Genomic DNA, 22,128 nt, shown 5'->3' on the forward strand with positions numbered 1-22,128 from the left:
ATCTGAACTAAAACCCTTACAGACAAAAGGTAGATTTGAAGTTGGGGCTTTCTGCCTCCAAGTCCAGAGCTCTATCCACTGTGTCGCCTAGCTGCTCACTTAGATTAGATAAAGAACTTATTAAACATAGTTAGACATAGTTCTAAGCATTGGCAAAGCAAATGAAAAGAATGCCTCAAGAAGGTTACCTTGGTGAAGACGAAGTTTGAAAAGGAGCTTGCTGGGGAGACCTCTGCATGGGAACACACACTTGAGACACTCAGGGGCTGAGCATGTGAAGTGAGCATGGATACTTCTTTGAGGTTCCCAGGAGAAACTCAACCAATTGAGGAAGGTTTCAGGGCTGCAACATTGCCCAAGTGGGAGTGAGGGACCGAGGTCGAAAAGGAGTTCTTGGGAACTGGGTCTTGAATAGATTTGGGGCCAAGTAACAAATAGCTATTTCTGCTCCCAATTAGACTATAAGCTTCTTGAGGGCAGATTGTATTTTCCATTATATTTCTAGTATTAGAGCAATACTTTAAACTTCATGAGTGCTCATTTTTAAAAAATAGAAATGGATGGATCAAGTCATTTGCCTATGGTTTTCTTCTTAATGGATCTGCAAGTTAGCACAGGAAGCACCTTGAGGATCTCAGATGCCTTCTTCCTTTTAGGGAGCAGTGGCAGGACCTCCAACAAACTTTAGGCAAAGAGAGAAGCTCCATTTTTAAGAAGTCAAATTGGAAAATAGTTTACTTAATAGATAAGTAACTCTGACAAAGATGGGATGAACTATTTATTTAAAAAATAACTTTTTGTAAAATTAGAAACACTTTGTCATCATCCTGGGCTTGATAAGACAGACTTTTGCCTGGTGTCTGTTCATAGTTTGCTTTCCAACCCTGTTTATCAGCCTATTTTGAAAAACCATACCCTTTTATTTTATTTTTCTGGAGGGTGTCTCTGTGCCTAAGAAAAAAAATAAGACTTCTATTGGACTAGTCTCTTTATCCTTTATTTCATTTTCAGAAATACTGAAATACTCCATTATCAATGGTCTATCTAACAAAAAATGAGAAAGGAAATATATGGACGCTAAGAATACTCATCCCATGTTACAAGGAAGACAATTAGGTTGATAAACTGAGCAAAAAAGCACATCCTCTTTTTGATAATTTGAATCAATTATTATTTAGGTCCATTTTTATTGTCATTGTTAGGCATTGAGTAGGCATCATCTAAAGGGATCTGGGCTCAGAATTGGGAAGGCTTACATTAGAATCCTGCCTCACGTACTTACTAGTGGCATGATTCTGGGCAAGTCATCTGTAAAATAGGAATAATAACACCACCCAGCTCTCAGGATTGTTGTGATGATTAAATGAGATAATATTTGGACAGTGCTTTATAAATGTGAAAATGATAGATGCATTCTTATTATATTATATGATCTAATTTTCATATTCTAACTGAAAAAGACAATACATTAAAGAGAATTGAAAAGAAAGAAATGAAAGACGAGGGTGAAGTGAGAATTATGTTAGAGAGCCAAGAGCTGAGGATGGTTGGAAATGACAATGATTGGCATGAGTAGTTCCTCCCCCTTTCTTTGAAGTTCTCTTTTTTTGTGTTTCAAAAACACAATTAGAATGTAAGCCCCTTGAAGGTAGGAATTATCTTCCTTGTAGTTTTATCCCAAGTGTTTACCACCGTTTCTGGAACATAGTAAGTGCCTAATAAATGTTCTGTCCATCTATCATTTATCTATTAAACATTGTGGAACTTTGTCATAATTTGCTTTTGGAGACATGATCATATTTTCATCACTATTTTGATTTTTTTCACATAATCTCACTTATTTCATATACTGGAATATATCTTGATTCTTTTTAAAATTATTTTAAAATACTGGTTATGAAGTTTCTAATAACTAATCAAGTCAGTCAAATGCATACTGTTCAAAAAGTTATTCCAACAAGCATGATGGAGTTTCATTCCCACCTACAAAGGTATAAACTAGTATCTTTTCAAAGTCACTTCCTACATAATAATTCCTTTACAATCTTCCCTTCAAATCTTGACAGAGTTAATGGAAAACCTTTTAATAAATTAGAGATTTAGAGTTTGAAGAGATATTTCAAATGTAACTTAAGATGATGGTACTCATATGTTTGAATATATTAGTTACATTTTTATAAGCATTTTTAAATACTTTTGGTCTATTGGCTATATTTTCATATCATTCTAATCAATTTTTAATTCTCCTCTCCCTTAAAGCAGATTAAAACAAGCAAGCAAACAAACAACAAACCAAAAAACCCCAACCTGCTTTTTCCTCCTTTCATAGAGGGGGGAAAAACCCTAGAATCTCACTTTAGCCAATAATTAAAACTATCAGAAATATTTTCTTTAAGCTTAACTTTTCTTTAGCATTCTTCTTTATCTAGGATAATAAATTCCCCTCATTCCTTCTAACCCATTTTGCCAACTTCACTGTAAGTCTTTTAACTTTGCCCTTCATTTTTATTTCATCTAAATGAATCCTCTTCCCTTTCCTTAGTTCTAGTTGGAAACTCAAAAGAGACAGTGGATCCACTTTCTTTTCAAGGGAAAAAGAAATGAACATTTCTACAATCATTATAGTATCCTTCATGATCAAGAGACCTTCAGCTTTTCTGCTAACTATATAGTCTTTGCTAGCCCCTCCCCTTTAAAGTATCAAATTCTATACATTTCCCAACTTCAGTTATTTATTAGCCAAATAGAAATATTATACTTCTTTATTTTCCAAGTAAAGAGTTGATAAGAGAATGTGACTAGGAACAAATTGCCAAATAATTCTGTATGTGTATATATATATATATATATATATATATATATATATATATATATATATATATATAAAGTTTAATTATTTCTAGATGGATCAAAATCATCCTTTAATCTATGTTCTTTTTATGTTTTTTAAAACAGCTGTCCCAATGAACACTAATCTTGTTAAATATATGTATATGTATATACATATTGTTTACATATATGTATATATATATATATATATAATTTCATTGACATTAAAGGGATGTAGATGTAGGCTGGTCATATAGTCAAGTCAAGAAACATTTATTGAGCATCTGTTATGTTATGCACCAGGGACTGTAGAAGTCCTGGAAATACAAACACTAGCAGGGTGTCAATTAGATAGGAAGCCCAGAGAGGAATGAAGATTCAAAGGAACAGATTTCTAGAGAGATCTGATCAACCAAATGAAAGGAATACAAGGACATAGCATACATTCAAATGAGAGAAAGCTGTTGTGATTTAGAAAAGAAATTCCAGAGATTTGGTAGTAGAGTTCAAAGAGTAATGAAGAGAGAACAAATTTAATATTTGCAAAGTCTCCAATCTAGATCAACCGTCAAGCAGTTTTTTTTAAAAAAAATAGATGTTTATTGGCATCTTCTATTTTTTATACCATCAACCTTTTCTGTTTTATCTTCCCCCTCTCCCTTACCACACACTCCCTCTCAGAGAGCCCTGCCTTCAAATAAAGTGCAATGAAAGCTGCCCTCTGGCATATACTTTGAATTTCTATTCTTGGTTCTAGTGATGACTGAGGAACTTTGAGACCTGCTTCTAGCCATGTATGATTCAGGGCTAAAGGTCCTGTATTTTGATATAATGAAGAGACCTTTATTGATGGTGAAGCCAGAAGAGCTAATGGCTCAATAGATTGGTGAAAAGGGAATGACCCTATTCTCATTAAATTTTCTTGAAGGACTATTTTGAGTTGATAGCTTAGAGAACGTGAGAAAAGAAATGTCTTGGGCTATTTACTGCCCTTACCTCTTTGCAGACATGAGCTCATGGCATCTAAAAGCGCCTGTCTTGTCCTGATAACCTTGGACTTTGGTTGGGTTTCCTTTTTTTCTGCTTCTTCTTGTCTGATCTTAGACAATAAATTATATCAAGATGGAAGTGTCCAGAGTTGGAGATAATTTTCTGAGTTTGAGTATTCAAACATTCTAAGCTCAATCTTCTTTTTTGGTGATCATCCTTTTTTTAGTGAATTAGAAAAAAATATCTAATAACGGCTAGCACCACTAATTGAATGCTGAATCCCTAGACCTCCTCTCAAACTCATGAATTCCATTTCTTGTCTGATCATCCGTCCACATAATAGGGAACACATTAATAAACCCAGTCTATGAATATTTGCACAGAATGCTGCTGATGTAATTTCCCTCATGAAAGAAATTGGTGGGGAGGGAAGGTTATTTTCAGAACAACTGCACTAACATGCAATTGAAGTTCCTTGGGGAGACTTCAGAGCATGTATTGGCATACAATAACTGGTCCTCATGTGCTAACCAAGTGGTAGACAGCAACCTCATTGATGGGACCAGAAGTGAGGCATAATCAAAAAGGACCTATTTGATCTAGTCCTCTCTATTCTCTTTCTTTGATTTCCTTTCTGCTTATTTCTTTCTTAATGATAGCATCATGTGTCAATGTTTTCATGAGAGAGGTCTCCAGTTTTCTCCCTAATGTTAGATTAGATATGAATATGTGCCTACAAATGTCTACTTCGGAACTTATCCTTTTGTGTTTTAGATGACTGAATCTGGAGATTATGACCCTGTAATTTTCAAAAGTTCAGAAGAATAAGCTATTTAAAGTGGCCAGAGAGATAGGAGTCCAATAAAAGAAGAATCTAGTCAATGTTGGATTTGATAGCCAGAAACGGTACCTAAAAAAGAGCAAGGAATGATTGGCCTTCTGGATCTAGTCCAGCAGTGGAAGAGGCAAAAAGTCCTCTAGTAGAGATGCCTCATTTGTCTGTGAACTTGATAAAATCAATGCTCTACAGAAACTCTGCTGAGAATGAGTCCATTCTCTCTAAAAGCTTAGGAGCTATGGAAGCATATGTCCCCAAGCTGTTAAGGAGAATTATTTGTACTTTCTCTTCCATATTTTCAAAGTAAATTACCCATTCATAAAAGTCCATTGATATTAATTGGTTACATGAAACTTGGGTCTAGTCACTGATTATTAACACTGGTAATTCCTGGCTAAATCAGAAAAGACTACTCTTTTGTGTAAATGTCAGAAAAAAAAACCACAAAGGAACTAGTACAAACATATTCTTTATATTCCATATGTTCACCAACACTGAAAAATTGGAGAAGGGATAGTCAGTGATGTGCTGGAAAATGACTAACTGGTTCTCTGGAACAAAATAGCTCTGGACCTAGAGTCAGTAGGATTCTTCTTACTAAGTTCAAATATGGCTTCAGACACTTACTAGATTTGACCCTGGACAAGTTGCTTAACCCTGTTTGCCTCAGTTTCCTCAGCTGTAAAATTAGCTAGAGAAGTAAATAACAAACCAATTCAATAGCTTTGCCAAGAGCACTGCAAAACAGGGTCACAGAGAGTTTGACATAATGAAAATAACTCAACAAGAACAATGACATTTCTACAGTTAGTGTATTGTTCATGTTATTAGTATTTCATCCATAACTTTTGCACGTCTTGGCAATCAATAAAACAATAGATTACATCTCGATTTGTATTATTTGTCAGCTATTCAAATGTAAATGCTCACACTGAAAATTCAATAATCAACTGATCAACAGTTTAGAACTGCTTTGAGCTGTCAAGCACCCCAGGCTAGAAGACAAACCATGCCTACCCCATTTGCCCCTCAGAAAACTTCAAAAGTCTTGAAAAGATTTGTAGCAGCAAAGAAAGAGAGTAGATTGAGTCATCAATTCCTCTGCTTATTATTTCAAGTACAAATCCTTTTGTACTGAATCATGCATAGTGGAAACAGACTCCCAAGTTTTCCAGTAGTCACTCAAAATTGGGAAAGGCAATATTAAGTGACCCATGGAAAGGCTCTTGTAATTAAAAAAAATAATGAGAAAAGAAGTAAAAAAAATAAAAGAATTGAAAAATGGTTTGAAAAACTCATGATAGAGGCAGCTAGGTGACACAGTGGATAGAGCACCGGCCCTGGAGTCAGGAGGACCTGAGTTCAAATTCGACCTCAGACACTTAATAATGACCTAGCTGTGTGGTCTTGGGCAAGTCACTTAACCCCATTGCCTTGCAAAAAAAAAACCCAAAACAAAAGACTCTGATGATGTATGCAATATTCTATGTCCATGATAGAGCTAGATAGATACACATAGATACACACACACACACACACACACACACACAGACACACACACACTTAAATTACCATTCAAATTGAATTCTTTCTCCTTGTGAATTTTTTTTTCCTATTTTCATCATAATAGTCATTATTATTTCCCTGGTTCTGATACTTCACTTTGTGTCAATTCTTACAATTCTCTCCAGGCTTCTTTCTTTTGATCATGTTCACATATATTAGAGCATAGTTATAATCCATCGTGTTCAAGTATCACAATTTGTTTTCAATGTTTCCTAATTTAGGCTTATCTCTTTTGTTTCTAGGTGTTTTCCTGCCCCTCTCCCCCCAAAACATCTGAGCTAGAGTAAGGACAGTTTTAGTCACTTTCCCCGTAATTCTAAATCAATGTTCCAGATAGCCGGACTAATTCACAACTCCAAAAAATACATTAGAGCTCATCTTGCTATATTTTCCCTAAATACCAACTATTCACATGTATTGGAATCTTTTGCTAATTTTCAAGTGATATAACGTCAAGATTACTTTGAAGTGCATTTCTCTTAATAACAAAGTAGAAAACTTTTTAGCAGGTTTATTGATCATTTTCACTTCTTCCTTTGCAAACACTTTATGTTTTTTGTTAGGGAATGGATTTTGGTCTCATATACTTTTCTTAAGTATCTATATATCTTGAACGTTATATCAACACCAGAATAAATTGAATTTTATCCAAGGTGAGATTTCTATCTTGATTCTGATTAAGTTAACCTTCATGCAGAACTTTTTCAATTTTATATAACTGAAATGATCTTTTATTATTTATAACTGATTCTATCCCATAATTGGTTAGAAATTTATCACTAGTAATGGTTCAAAATAACATATGATGTACTCTTTTAATTTTTTATAGTACAATCTTTAACATACAGGCCACATACCATTTTGAATTTATGTTGTAGAATATGGGACAAGATATTGATCTATTCATAATTTCTTTTAGATTACTTCCAATTTCTTTAAGCAATTCTTGTCAAAAAGGTATTCCTTCCCTGGGTGATTTATGTTTGGAGAATTGTCAAACACTGAATAATTGAGTTTAATTATTTCTGATTCTTCTGTACTGTCTTTTCCATTTATGTTCTTATAAAATTTAACTATTAATAAACTGTTTTGATGAATGCTGCTTTAAAATATAGTTTGAAGCTTAGTAGCACTATTTCCCTTTGTCCTGACTTTTTATGTGATTTCCCTTGTTGGCTGGATTCTCTTACCTTCCAAATGCATATTGCTATTATTTTCTCTAGTTTTTCCAGTCATCTCTTAGGTAAATTGTTGGTATGGTTGGTCTCCTAAAATTACAAATTAACTCTGGTAGCATTACCATTTTTATCATGGGCATTGGCCAACATGAACCCTCAATGTTCCTCAGACATTTTATCTTGTTCTTTATTTAAGGAAAATTCTATAATTATAACGACATTGGTTTTGGATTTTATTTCACAGATAATCTTCCAGATAGTTTATGCCTTTATTTTGTACATTGAAGGGGACTGCCTTTTCTATTATTTTCTATTTCATTTTCTCTTTCTATATAGAAATGCTTTTGATTTTTGTAGGATTATTTTGCAGCCTTGAACTTTACTGAAACAATTGTCCCTATTAGATTTTTTTTGCTGATTCCCTAAGATTTCCAAGCAGATCACTACATCATCTGCAAACAGATTTATTTCTCTTTGCTTTTCAGAATGCTTTCAATTTTATTCTCTTGTCATTATTATCACTATCATTCTTAGAACTACATGAAAGAACAATGAGGAAAGCGTGCTTCTTTCCTTTGCTACTGTATTTATTGGGAAAGTTTCTCACTGTACAATAGAGCTATCTTTTGTTTTCAGATGGACACTTTTATTTTGCTTTTTTAAAGAGCTAAATAAATGTGGTTTTAGAAGCTGATATTTTTAACATGATTAATTGCAGTAATTATTTTCTTAATATTGAATTATTCTTCCCCTCTTTGTATAAATCAAATGATTACATTAAATGATTTTTGGGGACAAATTACTATAATTTTTTAGCCAGTAGATTTTGTCAAGTTTCTGAATAGATAATAATGATAATTAATGCAGAGCTTTCTTTCTTTTTTATACTTTGCTTATATAAGAATTAGATTTGTCTCATAAAATGAATTTGGTAGAATATTTTCTTTCCTGATTTGGGGAATTTATTTGTTTAGAATCAAAACATAATTGTTCATAAGGTTTGTTGTTTCTCCAGGAAAAATTCATCTGGCCCAGGTTTTTTTTTTTTTTAATTTCCTGTAGAAATATATAGATATCCTTTTTAAGATTGGATTATTTAAGATATATACGTATATAAAATTCTATGAATTTATTTTTATTGAAAGTTCTTTTTTCAGTTTAGTTGGTAAATGATGGTCTAAAATTATTTTTAACTTCTTTTGGGCTTATTGTGATTTCTCCCCAATTATTTTTTATTTTGTTAATTTGATATTCCTCTGACTAAAATATATCAGCTTTGCTATTATTCCAATGAACCTATATATACATCTATTTATCACTTTTATAGTCTTCATTTTGTAATTAATCTATTTATTCTCCAGTTTTCAAGATTTCCTTCTTGTCGTTATTATTAACGAGCTATTCAGTTCATTAGTCCTTCTTTTTATTCCTTATCCTTTAAATTTATATTGTAAGGAAATTATTTTTCTTCATGGGATTACTTTAGCTCCATTGAAAATTTTGTGGTGCATTATTTCACTGTTATCTTTGTCTTTCAAATCATTTCCCCCACTTTTTGATCAACATATTACTCAGGGTTTTATTATAGTCTTCTTTTAAAATCCATGTTTCTGCTTGCTCTTTCAGTTTATTATTATTTTAATGTGTTTTGGTATGTAAAGGATTTGATTAATATTTTTGCTTTTTATATTTATTTGTAATTAATCTGCATTTTATTACATTGTTTTTGTAAAGTGTCATATGCTGCTATGAACATGTCTAATCTTTAATGGTCTCATTCACAAGGCAGCATAAATAATTTTTAAATTCTTTAAAAATGTCATGAATTTAATCTTTTTCCTTTGGTTATGAATCTTTTCCAAGAGATTCTATAATTCTTCTGGGCTTCATCTCTCTCCAGTACAATGTCATCCTGAAACAGGGGCATCCAGTGGTTTTCTCTCTATCCATAAGGAATCTCTTTTTCAACTTCTATTCTGTATTAGACATTCTCCTAGACAATGTTTGAAACTTTGGGGAAATATGTTTTATCGTGAATCCTTTTAAGCACCCCCAAATTTCTCAAAAACTAAAGAAATGTCACTTTAATATGAATAGTCCACCAATGTTGCTATGTGATAGTGAACATAAACATAATAATATCTGAAGAAATGAAAATGAAAGCAATGGAGAGCTCTGTGGTGGGTGTGAATGTCTATACTCTAGAACAAGGAAGAACTTCAAAAAACTTGATTGAAATATGTCATTGAAGGCAGCTAGGTGGCGTAGTGGATAAAGCACCGGACCTGGAGTCAGGAATACCTGGGTTCAGATCCGGTCTCAGACAATAATTATCTAGCTGTGTGGCCTTGGGCAAGCCACTTAACCCCATTTTGCCTTGCAAAAACCTAAAAAAAAAAAAATTATATGTCATCAGGAGGGGTGGCTAGGTGGCAACAGTGAGTAGAGCACCAGCCTTGGAGTCAGGAGTACCTGGGTTCAAATCCAACCTCAGACATTTAATAATTGCCTAGCTGTGTGGCCTTGGCCAAGCCACTTAACCCCATTTGCCTTGCAAAAAACCTAAAAAAAACCCATTAAGGTCTTTCCTCACTTTTGCTAGTCATCATGAGATCACTAGTACAGCACTTGGACTATCCACCTCTTGTAAATTGGCTTCTTTTTCAGTGATGCATTTCCCTGATGACATAATATTTTTTTTTAGATTTTTCAAGGCAATGGGGTTAAGTGGCTTGACCAAGGCCACACAGCTAGGTAATTATTAAATGTCTGAGACAGAATTTGAACCCAGGTACCCCTGACTCCAAGGCCGGTGCTTTATCCACTACACCACCTAGCCGCCCCGGAAAGCCCTTAATGGATTCGATGACTTTCTGATGTCAAACTTGTGATATGGAGAAAAGTTACAAAGGGTAGGATGGAGAGGTTTGGATGAGTTTAATTGTTGGAGGGAATATATAAACCCCAAAGGTCATAGATAGATTTCAGTGTTGGAGTATTTTACTAGTGACTCTCAATTTATAGTTACACTACAAGAATTTTTCCTTCATTTTGACTTCTTCAGATCACTGTAATTTCACATTCTTTTCAATCATATTTCCTGCCTTTCTTAATGATCACATTACTTCACATCCCTTTCTTATATATCTTAAACTTTCCAGTGTATGATCTTAAAACAAGATATCACTGCCAAGGCTTTAATTTCCCATTCGACTTAATTGGACATGACAGCATGGTCTGTGGGGAGACCTTTTGCTCCAGTTTCCATCAAAAGGCCAGCTTCTTCATACATATTGATGAGTTGGAAAGTTGTAAAACTTCCATATCTGATGGTCTTAGGACATTTATCTACAAGTTTGGTAAAGTATCCGCTACGCTGTTTCGTGTCATCATTTGGAATTCAGATGGACTCCTCTTTCCTTTTCCAGCCCTTTTGTTTATTGCTTAATCAGATTTTATGCCTGTAAGTTACTCTCTCTTCTATCAAATATCCTCTTTTACTTGATATAATCAAATTGTTGCTAGGTTTTCTTAGCTCAAAAGCTTTTGTATGTATGCTTTTTTCTCTAAGCCCTTCATAAAACCATCCTAGTCTTTCCATATTGAGAGAAAAAAAACACATTCCATATCCATTTACATTTGTAGCCATATTTCTTAAATCCCATATATACCAATCGAATTAACTTGGCTATTAAGGCAATTTCATAATAGTATGAACACGGAAATTGCCCTGCAATATTGTTTGACCACTCAGTACATATAGCCAACCAAATATCAAAAGTAGAGTTTAAAAATCCATTATCTATTTGGGAAAATTTTCTTAATAATTATATATTGAGGATCTCTAATATTCAAATGGATGACACTGATGTGCTTATTCTCTCCAATTAAGTAAATCACAATTCATCTATCACTTAATATCATGTGACTCTTTTCCATAAACTCCCATAAGTCTACCACAGAAACCTACTCAACATGCTGGGTTCTTCTTTAATTTATCTTGCCTTTGAGAGATAACAGTGGAAAATGTAGTCTGTTTATCAATAAGCCACTCTAACCATTTATTCAGTCAATCTTGATAGTATTTCTTTCATGATATTCTTTATATCACTTCTTTAATGAATGAATGAATTGAGTAGGGAGTCAGGAAAAATGATTGAGAAGTAATGATCACATTGGTAGGGGAAAAACAAGATAAAATAATGTAAATTAGAATAGAAAATATTCAGGATGATGAACAATATCAAATAAATACAAATGTCATTATTTTATGAGAAATGACAGAAGACAGACAAAAATAGGAAACACTATAGTTTGCAAATAATAAACAAAATCCAGCGGCCAGTGAAAAAGTATATGCTAGGTGTGGGAAGGTTGGGTTATATTTATTGTTGCTGTTGTTTAGTCACTCAGTTATTTGATTCCCATCCTCCCCACCCCTGGACCACAGCATATCAGGTCCTTTCATTCTCCACAATCTCTTGAAGTCTATCCAAGTTTATGTTCATTGTTCCCATGACACTATCTTTCCATCTCCTCTATTATCTCCTTTGCCTTTTGTTTTCAATCTCCCCCAATACCCAGGTCTTTTCCAGTGAGTCCCATCTTTTCATTGTGTGGCCCAAGTATTTTAACTTCAGTTTCAGTATTTGATCTTCCACTGAATAAAATAAATTAATTTCTTTAAGTATTGACTGATATGATCTTGCTTTCCAGGGACTCTCAAAAATATTATGTAGTACCACAATTTTAAAGCATCAATTCTGTGGCAACTCAACTTTCTTTACAATTCAACTCTCACAGTCATACATTGCTACTGGAAGAACCAAAGCTTTGTCTATAAAGACTTTTGTCAGAAAGGTGATATCTCTGATTTTTATTATACTCTTCAAATTTGCCATAACTTTCCTTCCAAGGAACAAGCATTATTTAATTTTGTGACTGCAGCTTCCATCTGCAGTGATCTTAAAATCTGATACTGCTTCCATCTTCTCTCCATTTACCAGGAAGTGATGGGACTAGCTGCCAAGATCTTAGGTTTTGGAAGTTAAGATTCAAGCAAGTTTCTATAATCTCCTCTTTCACCTCTTTTATCCTTTTCAAGAAATTACATTAATTAGAAAATGGGAAATTACTCGACTTAAGTATCTATCTTGCTCTAGAACTAACATTATCTTTAGATAGTTTCTAAGCTGTGACCAAATTTCTTCAGCAATCTGAATATCCTGCCTGTCCAGTGTTCTTTCTAGTTTATCTAATGGCTCATCAGAGATATCAAAATTGTTTGATCAAGACTTTTTTATATACTTAATTGAGATTTCTTTGATTTGATTCAAATGAAGTGCATTTCTACTTCTTAGAGTGTAAATTTTCATATATTTTAAATGGATTATGGCAATTTGATTTATTTATTCAACTAAACCTTATCCTCACAATAGTTAAGGGTATCATCAAAGAAATACATGAAATGGATACTGATCATATGGCAATAAGAAATAACCAATGGCCCACCTGCATGATCAAAATAATGTTAATGATATGAAATTAAAGTGAGGTGGGTCTTATGAATTTTAGGTGGATTCTCTGTGACAAATTTATTAAAAGACATGAAGAAGAGTGATATGAGATGGGTAGGTGTGTTTGAGTTGTGATTTTTATCACTTAATGAAATACCCACATATAGGACATCACAGATGATTTTGAATAATTGAGAATTATTCTAAATCATCTTCTATCTATCTAATATATATATATATATATATATATATATATATATATATATATATCAACTATGATCCTTAGAAATAAAGAGACCTCCAGAAAGGTATATGCCAAAAATTGGTAAGAGCTTAGCTTTCAGTTAAAGTTAAAACAGGCTATTCTAATTCAAAGTAGTAACAAACTTTGACATATATGACATGGACACTAACATAAACATTATGTTGCTTTTGTCTTAAAAAAACAGAGGAAATCAAAGAATTAATCTATTAGAAGCATAACTATTAACACTGAAAATTTTGCTTGAATAATTTAGAAATTGAGAGAAACAATAGATTGATAGGTCTTCAAGGACATGAGGTGATGGAGACAAAATTGAGTTTGATAATGCTATTTTGAGGTATAATGAAGACATCGATTAGCATCCAAACCTTCTATTCCTCAAATCTCCAAGACTCCCTTTCCTCCTTTAAGAACCAGTTAAAAAATACAAGGGAAGATAGATCCAACACTGAACATTGGCAGTATGCCTATTTTACCCAACAATAGCTGAAAGGGGTGTTATTCTACCACAGAATAGAATAGTTCCACTTAGAAGCAATAGCGAAAACAATACAAATGTCTGACGATGACTATTTGGATTAGCCAAGAGAATACTATCTTTCTCAATCCCCAAGAAATTTTCATCGCAAGTTTTTAAAACACCATCATTGCTATCATTGTTGATTGTTTCAATAACTCCCAAATTCTGGAGTTGGTTAAACAGCCAATTTTTGTTGAAAATGTAATTAAAATTTCTTTCCACTGGAACAACTTGTATTATTATTCATATATTTGACAAAAGACACTTGTAAATCATCCATTTAAAACAAAATCTGCCATATCCTAAAACAACAACAAAAAAAAATCAACCAAACTGGGCTAAATGCCCAGATACTAGTCACGTGCCATTACACTCATAAGGAGTCAATGAAAACTAATATAACAAGTGATAAAATTCTTGGGTGGGTGAGGATAGGAATGGGAAAACTGAGATATTGAACTGAGAACAGAAGCCTGTTGAAAATGTAAAATTAAAACAAATATGTTGTAAAAGGGACTCTTGAACCAGATATTTATTTAGTGTTTACTGTGGGCAAACTTTGTTCCTCTGAGTCCCAGTTTCCTAATTTGGGAAAAAAGTTAATGGGCTCAATATTTCTAGTTCTAATATTCTCAGATTATAGGTATGGTTCAGTGGGAAAAACTCTTTTTTTATGGGCTAAGAGAACTAAAGTTAAAATCCTATTCCTGGTGCTCTTATTACTTATATGTCTTCGGACAAGTCACAATCTCTCTGGGCTTCAATTTACTCATGTATTAAATAAAGGAGTTAAAAGAGATGAGAGTTAAAGTTTCTTTCTATTTATAGATCTAAGATTCTATGATCTTATGAGTCTATGAATGTGTGTATCTATACTTATATCATCTATATCTATAAAAGATATCCTAGAAAGTAAATTTATAGGGTAGGTTTTTAGAGGACATCATAATCTATTTAAAGATAAATGGCAAAAATATGAATATATAAACAAAAATATAAATAGCAGTTCAGTATTAAACATCTCAGAAGATTCTGTGCATATGATATATATATATATATATATATATATACACACACACACACACACACACACACACACACACACAAACACAGTAGGAATCATTACAATTCAAATGAGAAAGTGTTCACTGTGGCTTTAAACAACCCAGAAAAATTTTAAGGAAGAAGGACTCCAATTGGGTCTTGAAGGAGGAATCAATTTAGAAAGGTTTTGAGGAAGTAAAAGGGCATTCCAGGCATGAGAAAAAAAAAATTTAAAAATGAAGGAAGTGAAGTACAAGACTTTTGTAGGAAAGAGAGAGAGAGAGAGAGAGAGAGAGAGAGAGAGAGAGAGAGAGAGAGAGAGAGAGAGAGAGAGAAAAGGGATATATTGGAGTTTCTTAATTTTAAATTTCTCAGTTTAGAGAGGATGAAAGAGGTTAAATAAATTACTGAAGGTCCCTCAAATTAATGGGGGTGACAGGTGCTTTTTGACACAGATCCTCAGTCTCTGCATCCAGGCTTCTCCCAGTGCACCATGCTGCTTCTCTGTTATGTTAAGTGAACCCCTTTCATTGTACAGGAGAGTTCAGGAAGGAGAATTTGTAGAGTTCACAGCTGAAAGTTACCTGAAGTCTATTTGTAACTAAACTAGGGAGTTTGGATTATTGTCTATAGACAGTGGGAGGCATGAAGGTTTTTTGTTTTATAAAAATGGCCGATGTGACATTTTAGAATGATAAATTTAAAGGGCAGCTAGGTGACATAGTGGATAGAGCATCGGCCATGGAGTCAGGAGGACCTGAGTTCGAATGTGACCTCAGACACTTAATAATTACCTAGCTTGGTCAAAGTCACTAAACCCCATTACCATGAAAAAAAATGATAAATTTGATAGTGATATATGTTAGATAGACAGCAAGGTAGCATGAGAGTCAGGATGCTGGACCTTTTTCTACATTCAAATCTGGCCTCAAATACTTACTTGCTGTGTGACCCTGGGCAAGCCAGTTAATCCCACTTGCCTCAGTTCCTCATCTGTAAAATGAGTTGGGGAAAGAAATGCAAAGTATTTCAGGATCTTTGCCAAGAAAACCCCAAATGAAGTCCCAAAATATTTGATGACTGAAACACTGAACAACAACAACACATGTTAGATTAGAATGTCAGAAGTGGAAAGAATCACAATATGCCCCTTATTGAACCTAAATACCTAAATAAGTCCCTATTTCTAGGTACCAATAGGTAGTCATCTTGCTTCTACTTAAAGATGTTCTTTGAAGTCAAATACATTATAAATTAATGCAACCCATCCTACTTTTGGGTAGCTCCAATTGCTTATTAAGTTTTTCCTTTGGTGGTATTGAAATTGACTTTTTACCATTTCTCCTGGTTCTTCTCTCTAGGCACAACTATAAATTCCTTTTTTTCATATAATCACACTTCAATGACTTGAACAAAACTATCTTATCCCCCCGAATCTCCTCTTTTACAAATTAAACCTCCCCAGTTCCTTCAGTTGACTCATATGGCACAGAGTCAAGAGTCTTCATATTGGTTGTTCATTGTTGGATGCTCTCCAGCTTATCAATCTCCCTTCTAAACACTGACACAGAGAACTGAACACAATACTCTGGATAAGTCCTTGCCAGAAAGCATACATCACAATCTCTTCCCTACTCTTGGAATTTAATACCTCTCTTAAAGAAGCTAAGATAATAGTAACTCTTTAAAAATTTTAATTTATGGTATAAAATAAGCATTTTTCATAAGCAAAGTACAATAAAAATACTTGAACATGAAACAAAGTCTACTTTGCACAATTTGCTATTTATTATAAATATACCACAAAATTATTAGGTCTGTTTCTTTTTTCTTCTCCCCTCCCTATCTCTGGGATGGCTAGCCATATGAAAAAGACATTTTTGAGAGGGCTACCATTTAGGTACAAATAGGTACATATATATATATATATATATATATATATATATATGCATGCATGTATGAATGTATTTAAAATTAGCCTCTATATTATCATGTTGGTGCATATTGAGATTACTAACCACTCGAACTCTGAAAATCTTTTCATACAACACACTGTATAGTTACATCTTCTGTATTTTTTGCTTGGGAATTCCCTTTCTTAAGCTTATTAAATTTCATTTCCTTAAACAGTTCAGCCCAATACTCTATCCCATCCAGCAAGTATTATTCTTAGATCCTGACTTCATTCATTGTACTAGCCATCTTTCCTAGATTTGTGTCACTTGCATATTTGATGGGCTTCCAATCTATGCTTTTACCCACGTCACTCAAGGAAACCCCTTTCTAAGTTTAATTAATAACTACTGTTTGAATCCAGTTACTCAATTAACTCTAAATTCATCTTATTGTATCAGAAGATAGGATCCCTATCCAGATTAACCACAAAAATTATAGGAAATATAGAGAAAATTCATCAATGATTTATAAAATATAAGTAAAAAATATTGGTAGTATTCTCCTGAGTTATTGGCTAAGTAATTTTGTCAAGAAAAGGTCAAATGTTAGACTACTATGACTTCTTTTTGATGAACACCTTCTAGATATTTATAATAATAATAATAATGATAAGTGATAATCATGATGATAATTATGATGATGATGAATTTATATAATATTTTAAACTTTGGGAAATGTTCTACAAATATTATCTCATTTTATCCTCACAATAGACTTGGGAAATAGACTTTTCTCTTCATTTTACAGATAAAAAAAAACTGAGGTAGTCTCAGGGTGGATTTGAATTTTAATCTTTTAAACTCCAACCACTGTGATTTAGCCACTGAGATAAATAGTTGCCTCTTTAGATAACCATTGTTGTAGGAAGAGAAGCCAGTGGGGAGGGGAGTTACTGTAAGTATCCAGGTATTCGATTATTTTATCTATGTGTATATAATGGTGCTAAACATTAAAAAAGATTATGATTTTTAGGGACTGAACTAGAATGTTGGCAGTGAAGATGACAAAAGAATGGTCAAAAGCAAGAAATATTTTTTTTTAAGAATCCAAAAGACTGAGTGACCTATTGGAAGTCAGAGATAAGAAGGATGAGAAAGGAGTCACAGATTATCAAGTTAAAATTTTGATCTATTTTTTCATGGGGGAATAAGGATAAAACAGAAGAAATAAGAAGAGCAGTTGAATTTTCTTTTTTAGGTTGATGTCAGTTCAGTTCAAATCTGGAGAGCAAGAAAGAACAATCTCAAGGGCTCTAGAGAAGGGGTCTATAAACCTCAAAATTACCAGTAACATATATTTGCAAACCTAAAGTACCTAATGTTTGATCTATTAAATTACAGAATAACTCAGAGAGTTTGCTTTCAGAAGTATATATTTGATATAAGATAAATTTACAAAAAAGAATCGATTGAAAATAATTGGCCTGAGACTGAGAATCTAAGAACATCATTTACATGGGGGAAAGTCTGCCTTTTTGACAATAACAGTTTGTAAAACTGGAAAAAGAGCTTGATGGAAATTAACTTTAGATAAGCATCTTATAACCTTAAAATGGAAATATGGTCTGAAAAATAGAGGTCATACATTTTTTAAAGGAAGAGTAGAAAATGCAAATTGTTCATGCAAAAATTAAAAAGGTGAGCTTATAGTAATTGCAGAAATAGAGTCTATTATCAGAAATTATTTTGTCCTTTTTGTTAACTAACAACACTGGGAATAGATGAGTACTTAGAAAATATAAAATATCCAGATTAACAAAACAAAGCATAGGCCGGTTAAATAATTCTATATTAAAAATAATTTGAATAAATCAAAAAATGAACTCCCCAAAGGAAAACTAAGCAAAACAAAACAAAATTCTAGGATGAAAAGAATTTACAAATGAATCCTATTAAAATTCAAAGAATAATTAATTCTAATACTACATAAACTGTTTGCAATAAGGAACAAAGACACATTTCTAATTGCTTCTATTATACAAACAAGGTCTTGACATATCAACCAGGGTGAGACAAAGCTAAGAAAAAATGGGAAATAGGAGGAGGTACCTTTGAAAATTATGGTTAAGAGAAGAATTGTTAACCAAAGGAGAAACAGAATTATAAGAGACAAAAGATAATTTTGATTACAGAAAATTTAAAAGCTTTTCTATGAACACAGTTAATCATTAAAAATGGTTGAGTGAAAAATATTTGCATCAACTATCACTGATTTAAAAAGTATAATGTCACAGGTTATAAATATGTAGATAAATATGTATAAATAAATGAAAGTTGACATATAAATAATCACATATGTAATATATATGAATATATATACATATAATATACATGCATTCATATATAAATAAATATAAAATTGGTGTATGACAGCCAGATGCCCTCTTGAATATATAAATCTCAAAACATCTAAACAGTTTTCCAAGTGCCATATTAGTGGTGGTAGTTGTGAATAAATTATTTAAATGCTACCCAAGTAGCCTTCTTTTTTCCCTTTTGGTTTCATTGCTAGTATAGAGGTTTCATTTGAACAATCTATTCTCTTTTGATTATTCTCACCTCATGATAGATCTTACTTGGTTACACTGTAGATTCATCAAAGTCAGAATAAGGTAAAAAACAAATATCGACAAGAATATATAAAAACAGATTTCATAAATTCACAACAGTAAAAAAGAAGAAGCCATTGGGCCCCAGAGGGAATATTTTCAGAGCAATGAAAATATTGAAAGCTGGAAGGCAGAAAGCAGGCTAAAGTTTCTAATAATGAGGAGTATCTGAAAGTAGGAGAAGGGACATTTTTCATCTTTAAGTCAGCCCAGATGGCCTATGAACTTGTGGTGACAAGAGAAGCAGTCAGGAAGCCAGAAAGACTTGACTTCAGTTCCAGGCTTCAACAGTGGCTGTCCAGGTGATGCTGGGTTGAGTTACTTCTTAGTCCCTTAGGAAAGTCTCAAAGACCACACATAAATTCCAAATAAAGTGTCAAAATACGTTTAACAGAATTTTCCTTATCTCATCTTTCCTTAAAATATTTTGCATTTATATAGAGCCTGAAAACTTTCAAAGTGTGGGCACATTTATATCTTGTTTTCAGGTTAGAAAACAGGCACAGAGAAATTAAGTGATTTGTCCAGGTTTTCATAGCCAGGGAATATCTGAAGCAGAATTAGAACCAAGGTCTTCATGATTCCAAGGCCTTTGATTTATTATACCTTGATATTTATCTGCCTTTAAAAATGAATGCCTTCTGGCACAATGGAAAGAACACCTGGTCTGAAATCAGGAGGACTGTCTTTCTGAGTTCAAATCTGATTCTAGATACTTTTAACTGTGTGAACGACCCTGGGCAAGTCACTTCACCCTGTTTGTTTCAGATTCCTCATAAATAAAATGAGCTGGAGGAGGAAAGGCAAACCACTCCAGTATTTTTGACAAGAAAACTCCAAATCAATCATGAAGCTATAAGACATGATTGAAATAACCAAACAATAACAGAAAAATAATGAATGCCTACACCAATGATGTCACAGGTTCCAGTTTCTACCTTTACCTTTTTAAGCTAGAATCTCCTAAGCTTTTTCCAGAATGTTTTTCTTTAAAAATATTAAAATGTTCCTGGGAGGGTGACTGTGCCATATAAATCAATCCATTCAATAATCAAATAAACCCATCAAAGATAAAGGTTCATGTCTCTTTTTAGAAGTGAAAAAAAATACATATTCTTTCAAAAAGTCAGAGTATATTTTCAAAATTGTTAGCTACCTCCATGACAAAATCTGTTCATAAATAACCAGTCCTCTTCTGAAGAACATCCCCTTTGGCACCTCAGTGGAACCTTGCAAATAATGGTTTATATTTGCCTTTCACAGCTAATCCCCCAAAAGGCTTCAGGGGAGGCAGGTCAATGATACTCCTCTAGCAATGTCTTATAAAAAAGAGAACCCCACCCCGGCAGATAGTGTGAGAAAACAGATAGGTGCTTTATATGTCTGTCCACTCCCTTCTCACCTACTTGCTTTACAAATTCCTCATATTCAAAAATGGAGGATGACAGAAAGACAATCTAACAGACATTTCTAAATGTATCCTTCCTCATTCCTCTAAAGAGTTCTTATCTCCCAAGACATAAAATGGTTATTCAACTCCTTTTAATGGGGGGTGGGAAGATAGAGTGGTGTTCCAGACAACTCAATATAGAGCAGATTCCCATTCATCAGGAATTTGGAGTTAGGAAGTCTAGGTTCAAAATACCTGATCCCTACTACTTGTATGACCTTGGGTAGAGCAATTAAACTTTCTGGATCTTAGTCAAAGAAAGCCAAGAAGTCTTTAAAGTTCCTACTATGTGCTATTCTCCATTCAGCACTGAAAATATAAAGAAAGGCCAAAGAAACAGTCCCTGCCTGGAATTAGTTCATAGTCATGAACCAACCAACCATATATAATCAAGATATATAGAGGATAAATTGGAGACGATCTCAGAACTTTCAGGGAAAGGCTTCTTGCAGTAAGCTAATGAAACTAGGAGGCACAGATGAAGAGGGAGAGGATTTCAGAAATGGAGAACAGTCAATGAAAACAGGAGATGGGAGTATCTTGTGAGAACCAGAAGGTGACCGGTGCTGTTGGATATCAGATTATTAAGGGAGAAAGGGGCAAGGTTATGTAGGACCTTGTAAACCAAATAACAGATTTTTTATTTGATCTTGTAATCAATAGAGCATCACTGGCATTTATTGAATTGGGGTGGGGGGGGCAACATGTCATGCCTTCATTTGAAGACCACTTTGATTTCTTTATATGTTAAATGATGGGGAAGCAGTTACCCTAGGTGCCCTCTAAGAATCTCTTTCAGTCTTAAATTTAGGAGGATAAGAATGTCAAATACACACACACACACACACACACACACACACACACACAAACACAAACACAAAATTAGATATGACTTTAACCCCACTGCCTTGCAAAAAAACCAAACAAATAAAAATATAGCAAGAATAGTTTCCTTGAATTACCTAAGCTTGAGGAAAGACAAATAAATGAATGCATAATATTTTGGCTTTTGGGGGGTTCAACACAAATATGCAAGTACATTTTAACTAGGCAGAGTGAAAGGTGGAGAAAGTCAAATCTTTGCTAGGTCAGTAGGTGTCCATTCAAGGATCTCTATGGGAACCTCTTCCCTGTCTCTGGGTTTGCTAGCATACCTGAAGGGAACACAAACTTTTAGCTTTAGAAAGATGCCGCATCAGCTTTTTAAAACAAGCCAAATTTCTTGGCTGGCAGCAAAACCAGTGATCTGTTTATTGAGCTAAAGGAAACGATGACATAAGGGAAAAACCACAAAGCTCTGGACCAAGCCTCAGTGAAAACCATTGAAAGGTTTTCCCCATGGTCCCAAATTATTATAAATGCCAATAC

The 22,128-nt window shown here is 33.5% G+C and overlaps 1 protein-coding gene across 1 annotated transcript in view; it reads right to left on the reverse strand.

The window, feature by feature from the left end:
- KCNH8 (potassium voltage-gated channel subfamily H member 8) overlaps positions 1-22,128 on the reverse strand; it is a 421,014-nt gene that overhangs the window by 238,380 nt on the left and 160,506 nt on the right. The gene's annotated exons all lie outside the window — the stretch shown is intronic.

Source organism: Macrotis lagotis, chromosome 7 (assembly GCF_037893015.1).
Source record: "Macrotis lagotis isolate mMagLag1 chromosome 7, bilby.v1.9.chrom.fasta, whole genome shotgun sequence".
NCBI classification, from domain to species: domain Eukaryota; kingdom Metazoa; phylum Chordata; class Mammalia; order Peramelemorphia; family Peramelidae; genus Macrotis; species Macrotis lagotis.